The following is a 7,554-nucleotide window of genomic DNA, read 5'->3' as shown; positions in this document are numbered from 1 at the left end:
CTAACAGAAAAATCATAAGATGAGCTTAGAGCGTCTTGTAACATCATATATCCAAGAAGCCACCAAAGCTTACCAGATTATAAAAAACAGCTGGGATTATGGAAAAACGACTTAGGAACCAACTTGAATAGACTCCAATGTGCCACACATGGATGAATTTAAGCTTCAATAATGACAGTAATTACAATGATTGAAACCCTGCAAACATGGCTAAGTCCATGAGTTCAAGATGAGATTAAAATGAAAAGTCTAGTTGGTCATCTTTGGAGGACCATAGGGAATATATGATCTTGAAAATTAAAGAAAGAATCAAATATTTATCCTGCTCTTCCTGTGAGTTGTACCAAGAGGTAATCAAAGAGTTGACAAAGGGAAGCATCTCTTTATAAAAGCATACCAATTAATGAAAACATAATAATGTTAAAACATCATCACTTTGCAATCTCTCATAAATTAATAGACCTAGGCATTAAAACATCAATGGCTGTGAACGTCACAGAGAAAGAACCAGACATATGTGCTACTTGATGTAAGAACACAATGCCACCTATAACCGTGCTAAAGGGATCAAACCTGCGTTTGATTCTATCTCTAGATCCAGGCAATTTTCAAGGAATTCTGAGGACAGAGGAGGGAGCATATTGAACTGCATCTTGAGTATGCATTCAGCAGTATCTACAATGGGGCAACCCTACAGGTCAAATAGTCTATGTTCTTCAACAGGTACATATCAGGAAAAGTAAGGAATGTGGGGGAGACGTAGATTCAGAGACTTAAAAGACATAACACATTTTAAAAGTGAGCAAGACTAACCATTGATGTCCAGGAATTCACTTGGATGATAAAACCATAATCATAAAAAACACATGAAAGCAAGTAACGAGAGAGCCTACCTTTGAAGGGAGGGCTGGGCTGGGATATGATGAGGTACATGGAGGGTCTTCTGGGGTAGTTTGATACGTTCTATTTCTTGACTTGAGCGGTGCTTATTAAAGGTTTACCTTATAATTCATAAAACCACATTTTGTATGGTTTGTACATTGATATTTTATTTTACAATGTAAGGATTTTAAAATAAAATATGTCCCCAAAGATGCAGAGAGTTCAGAGAGCCCTTGAGGGTTTCGTGATCATTTCTAAACATGCACATTTCCCTGGCCACCGTGGACAGAACCTTATAGCTTCCTAAGCCAAAGGCTTTGGCTCTGGCAGAATGAGAAGCAAAGCCTTTTCCCTAGCTTTGTGTCATCACTACTCCACCTCAGCCTGGATCTAGATGTGTGTTTGCCTGGATGTGTGTGGGAAGGTGAGAGAGAGATGGTGGTGGTGATAAAGGGTACAACGGAAAGTATGGAAGTATGGGCATAAATTGCTGAACTGAGGAATAAGTATATTTTAGAAGTTTGAGTCAAAGTGATAGTAAACTATTAGGCCTGAAAATACAGGCTCTATTATGATTGTCACAGATATTTCAGGGAAATAAATAACAAATCTGTCTTGGGGTACAGTGATGACATTCACAAGGCATTGGCAGTCCCCTTGCATTCTTACTGAAGAAATCTCTAAGATTCTCCTTGGTGACCACATGCCCATATCACTTCTTTTGGTGCCATTTGCTTTCTGCTGCACTTCTTCACTTTCCTTCACCCTCTGCAAGGTAAAGAGCTCCTTTCTGACCTTCTAACTCATTATTGTTTTCCTTCCCTAACCTCTCAGGACATGGGCATGCTGGACATTGTGGGATTTGGGGAATACTGAGAAATGTGGTAGAGTAGGGAAAGAATCAGATGGGGGAGTCCAGGCCTCAGACTCCAGCCTGGGAGCCACTGATAATTGATAAGCCATGTGAGTAGTGCAAGTTCACTTTATGTCCTTGTGCTTCAGTTTTTTCCATTATAAACTGAGGGACTTCAGCTATAAGCTTTCTAAGGTTCCTTCCAAAATCACAGTCTGTTATTAATTGAAAAGCTCTTTGGCATCACGAAAAGGAAACGAATGACCATATGAGATGTTACCAAGATTACTTTGCATTGTAGAAAAGTATTTGACTATGAATGTACTGAGTTCTAGTCCCAGCTATGCCCTTTATAGGTGTGTATTTCAAAAACAATTCACTTTATCGTGATAACTCTGTTCTGTCTCTCACACTAAAATGTGAGTAACATCAACGTTTCAGGGGTACTTTTTGACTTAAAATGTAAATGGAAAGACAAATTACAGACTGAAAAAAAATTTGCAAGTCATATGTACAACAAAAGCTTTATATTTAGCATATATAAAAAATTATCAAAAGCAGTATTTCAAAATCAAACAATCCTATTAGAAAATGAGTGAAATATATGCCAAAACATTTCACTGTAGAGGTTGTACTAATGGCAAAAAACAAAACAATTAAAGAAAAAAACTGCATGATAACTTCTTCATCATCATTGGCCATTATAGAAATGCAAATTTAAACTACATGAGTTATTACTACTACTATGGTCCAAATGGTTGTGTTTCCCCTGTAAATTTATATGTAAAAATCCTAACCCCCAAGATGATGGCATTAGGAGGTGGGGCCTTTTGGGAAGAGATTAGGTCATAAGGGTGGAGGTCTTATGAATAGAATGAGTGTTCTTATAAAGGAGGCCTATTTCCCCCTTCCACCACATGAGGATACAGCAAGAAGGCGCCATCCATGAACCGGAAAGTGAGGCCTTTACCGGACAACGAATCAGCTAGTGTCTTGATCTTGGACTTAGCAGGCCCGAGAACTGTGAGAAATGAATGTTATTTATAAATCATCCAGTTTGTGCTATTTTGTAATAGCCACCTGAATGGACTAAGGCAGCTACATATCTATCAGAATGATTAAGATAAATAATAGTATTAACATCAAATACTGATGAGGATGCAGAGAAGTTGGATCATTCATACGTTGCTGGTAGGAATGTAAGATGGTATAACTACTCTGGAGAATAGTTTGGCAGTTCCCTTCAAAACTAAAAATGGACTTAACATATAGCCCAGAAATTACAGTTACGGGAAATTTTCCAAGGAAATAAAATTTTATTTTCCCATAAGTCCTTGTATATGAATATTCATAGGAGCTTTATTTAAAAGAGCTCCAAAATCAATACTGCCCAAATGTCCTTGAATGAATGAAGAGTCAAACAAACCCTGGTACTGCCATGGTATGGAATACTACTCAATAATAAAAAGAAACCAACTATGGGTACCCACAACAACTTGGGGGAACCTCAAGAAATTATGCTAAGTAAGAAAAGGATAGATATGTGTCAACTGTTCTGATACTGCTATACTGGAATTAAATACTTACTTAAGTAAATAAACGGCAGATGGTAAGATTTGCGTTTTTCATTATCAAGTGGGAGAGTATAGCTAAGCAAAGGGAGGAGGCTAGAATGATCCATGGGGTAATAGATTAGAGTTAGAGGTAGCAGTTTAGACTCATGTTTATAACATGAGTCTAAATGAATACATATAGAAATGAACACATATAGAAATATTCATAGACTTGTGGTGAATATACATGAGGTAGTATACACACATGTATTTCCTTGCTGTGTCAGCTGAGAGGGCCTAGAAGCAATAATACTGTAGTAGCAACAAGCATACCTGGCACTCAGAACTTGGTTTCTAACACCCTTCTCCCATAAAAAGAATCAGAGCTCTTAGAGAAATGACTAATTCTAGGACTTTCCCAGCATACACACAAAATGATGCTCCTTTGGTATGAGAAAGTAAAACAAAACAAATAAAACTAAAAACCCCACCATAATGATTGGAGTATGTCAAAGGGACACAGGAATCCACAGAAAAAGCTTTCAATGGCCATAGCTCTACTAAGTTGAGCAACAAAATAGTGTTGGAATATAACCCAAAATATAAAACAGGTGTCCATGAGTCTATACCAATATAAATAAATCATCAAGTAAATGAATAAATGAAGGATAAGAGACAAGCCTCCTAAAGGACAAATACTATATGATTCTACTTATCTGAGGTATCCAGAGTAGTCAAACTCATGGAGACAGAAGGAGAAAATTGTGGTTTCCAGGGGCTGGGGAGATGGGGAAATGGGGAGTTGTTTCATGGGTATAGAGTTTCAGTTTTGCAAGATGAAAAAGTTCTGGAGATTGGTTACACAATCTCCAGTGAATATAATTAACACTACTGAACTATACACTAAAATGGTTAAGATGATAAATTTTATGTTATGTGTATTTTACTACAATTTAATATTTCTCCAAATGTTTTCAAAATGGCATAATTGGAAAAACTGGTGAAATGCAGTCTGCAGTGAGGCTAATAGTATTGTACCGCAGTTAATTTCTTAGTTTTGATCATTGTACTATGGTTATATAAGATGTTAACATCAGAGGAAGCTGGGTGAGGCATTAAATAGAATTCTGTACTGTTTTTGCATCTTCTCTGTAAGTCTAAAATTATTTCAAAATCAAAAGTGTTAAAAACCCAAATCTCCTGTGCATAAGAATTCCAAATAATTTATGTATAAATGCAGACCTTGAGGAGGTGGTGCATAACTCCACATTTCTTAAGTGTGGGCTCCATAAAGTGACTTCCTTCCAAAGAATACAGTTTCAAAATGGAGAGGGCCGGGTGCAGTGGCACATACCTGTAGTCTCAGTGATTTGGGAGGCCGAAGTGGGAGGATTGCTTGAGGCCAGAAATTCAAGACCATTCTGGGCTCCTGTTGTAGAACAGCCAGCTCCTGTTTCTACAAAAACTAAAAAAATTTAGCCATGTGTGTTGGTGCACACCTGTAATCCCAGCTACTTGGGAGGCTGAGGCAGAAGCATCACTTGAGCACAGGAGTTTGAGGCTGCAGTGAGCTATGGTTGCACCACTGTCCTCTACCCTGGGCAACAGAGTAATACCCCATCTCTTAAAAAAAAGAAAAAAGAGAAAAGAAGAGTAACTTTACAGTGGATAAACTGAGCAGATACTACCTCAGCCAGGTGATCAAAGTTAACATCAACAATGATGCATCATATTGATAGTAGGTACCCCTGATAGGAAGTGAGGACAATCACACCTTTGTGGTCTTCCTCCCCAAAGCATATGACCCCATTCTAATCACGAGAAAATCATCAGGCAAACCCAATGGTGGGATATTCAACAAAATATCTGACCAGTGTTCCTCAAAACTGTCAAGGACATCACAAATATGGAAAGTCTGAAAAACTGATATAGCCGAGAGAAGCCTAAGGAGGCATGAGGATTAAATAAAATATGGTATCCTGGGTGGAAACTAAAAAAGGACATTGGCTAAAAACTAAGGGCATCTGAATATAGTGTGGACATTATTAATAATGATGTAATGATATTGTTTCATTAATTGTAACAAACAAATGTACCATACTTTTGTACAAAGTTAATACTAAGGGAAACTAGGTGCAGGGTTCATGGGAACTCTCTGTACTATCTTCATAACTTTTTCTAAATCTAAAACTTTTCTAAAAATAGACTTTATTTTTAAAAGGATACATATTGCATGATTCCATTATGCAATACGTATGATCTTGAAATAACAAAATTGTAGAGATAGAGCAGACATTCGTGGTTGCTAGGGGTTAAGGATGATGAGGGGAACTCAAAGGGAGGTTGCCACAGGGAAAGCTCTGTGGCTACAGTGCAATTGAATATCTTGACTGTGGTGGCTGTTTCACAAGGCTATACATGTGACAAAATTGCACAGATCTCTACACATACAACCACACTCACAAATACACACACATAAATGAAATCATGTACATCTGGTGAAATCTGAATAAACTCTATGGATTGTGCCAATATCAATGTTTTGATTTTTATATTGTACTGTGGTTGTGTGGGACATTGGCATGGGATGCGGAGAGTTGGGAGACACTTGCATAGGACTCAGTATATTCTTTAGCAACCTCCTGTGACTCTGTAATTATGTAAAAATAAAAATTTTAAAAGTCTTTGAAAAATTGAAGACTTTGTGAGATGTCAGATGCCAGCATCTTAGTAAACTGTACTCACTAGGATGTGCCATTGAACCTAGCTGACTCATTTGTGCAGCGTTGTTTTCTGGTGTCATTATTTTCTTCCCACTTCTCCTGGCAGACAGCTGGGGCAATTGTTAAGTTTGGAAATGGATTCTGGAGTCTTCTAGAGTATGGAGTATTGCTGACTATAATGGTGGTGGTAGGATTTCCTGGATTTGTGAGTGGCTATTGAGGTCTTGAGGCAAGGGGAGCATGGACAGTTTGAGTGGGAAGGAGAGGCAGATACCATTCTGCTAGGAGTTTATTCTGCTTTACAAAGACACACAGTAGATCTTGAATTTTTTTTAAAGGGTTCTGTTCTCACAAAAGAAATTTTGTGAAAATGAGAAAAAGATGCCCACTCAGGGTGGACACCACACCAAGGGAGCAGATCTTGGCAAGATAAGTACAGGCTGGATTTTAGCCCTAATTTTTTCAGCCAAGTCCCCTTGTGCAGGGAGCAATTGGTGCAACCTTATATGACAGCCCTGGTTGACAATTATACTCTGTCATGTGTGGAATTATTAAGGGCAGTTACCAAATGAGTGGTACAAGAGATAAAGAGGTGTTTCTGGACTGTGGTCATAAGATTTCCTGGAGAAGGTGAAGTTGGAATTAAACCTTAAAAGTAGGTAGAATTTGGATAGGCAGAGAACATATAGAGAATATTCATTATCTAGGAATGTTTGCTTGAATAAAATTCAATGAGGTCTTGTCTTTCTTGCTCATTCTTCCATCTTTGGTACCTGGCAATGTGCAAGCAGGGAAGGAAAGAAGGGAGAAAGGAATGAAGGGAGGGAGGAAGGAAGGAAAGATTTAACCGTATGTCGTCATTCTATTTTTTTCATTAACTTCTTTCATACTACCACATTGTATTGCTGGCTTTACACAATGGTGGGAATAAAGTTGGAAATCAAAGATAGGTTCTGTTGGGAAGGTACAAAGATGACAGAATCAGAGATTTTTGACTTGAAGAACATTGGAGACACCATTGAGAGTTTAACCTCCCATCTTATAAAGTAGGCAGATGAGATTCAAAGAACTTTTGCTCTTGGATACAGAGTCTTTAGTGACCAAGCAGGAACATATTCCATGTCACTTGACCCTTATTCCAGTGCTCGGTCCCCTAAAAAGTAGAGAATTAAGCTTTAAAATATCAAGCTTTTTATAATGAGAGTATGTAGTTTCCAACTCTTTTGAGGTTTTAACACTTATCATTTGTTACTTCCCAATCTTCCCATATGTGAATGTAACACTTTGGAACTAGTTTTTTCTTTAATTAGTCCAAAATGAAAGCCCTTATGACACTTTAGAAAAGTGTATTACCATGCTTTATAATGATTTAAAACTGGGTATTGGCATTTCCATAAAAGTGAAAATGTTAGTAATAAGGAATGGAAATGCACACACCACTGTTTTGCACCTACCCACTCCCTTTCATAGCCATTTCTTATTTCATCTGACCTGTAAAGAGTCTTTTTATGACTGTGGGCAAATCCTTTAGCCCTGAGCATCC

This window comes from Pan paniscus, chromosome 17 (assembly GCF_029289425.2).
Source record: "Pan paniscus chromosome 17, NHGRI_mPanPan1-v2.0_pri, whole genome shotgun sequence".
In the NCBI taxonomy this organism is placed as follows: Eukaryota; Metazoa; Chordata; class Mammalia; order Primates; family Hominidae; genus Pan; species Pan paniscus.
This window is presented reverse-complemented; position numbering follows the sequence as displayed.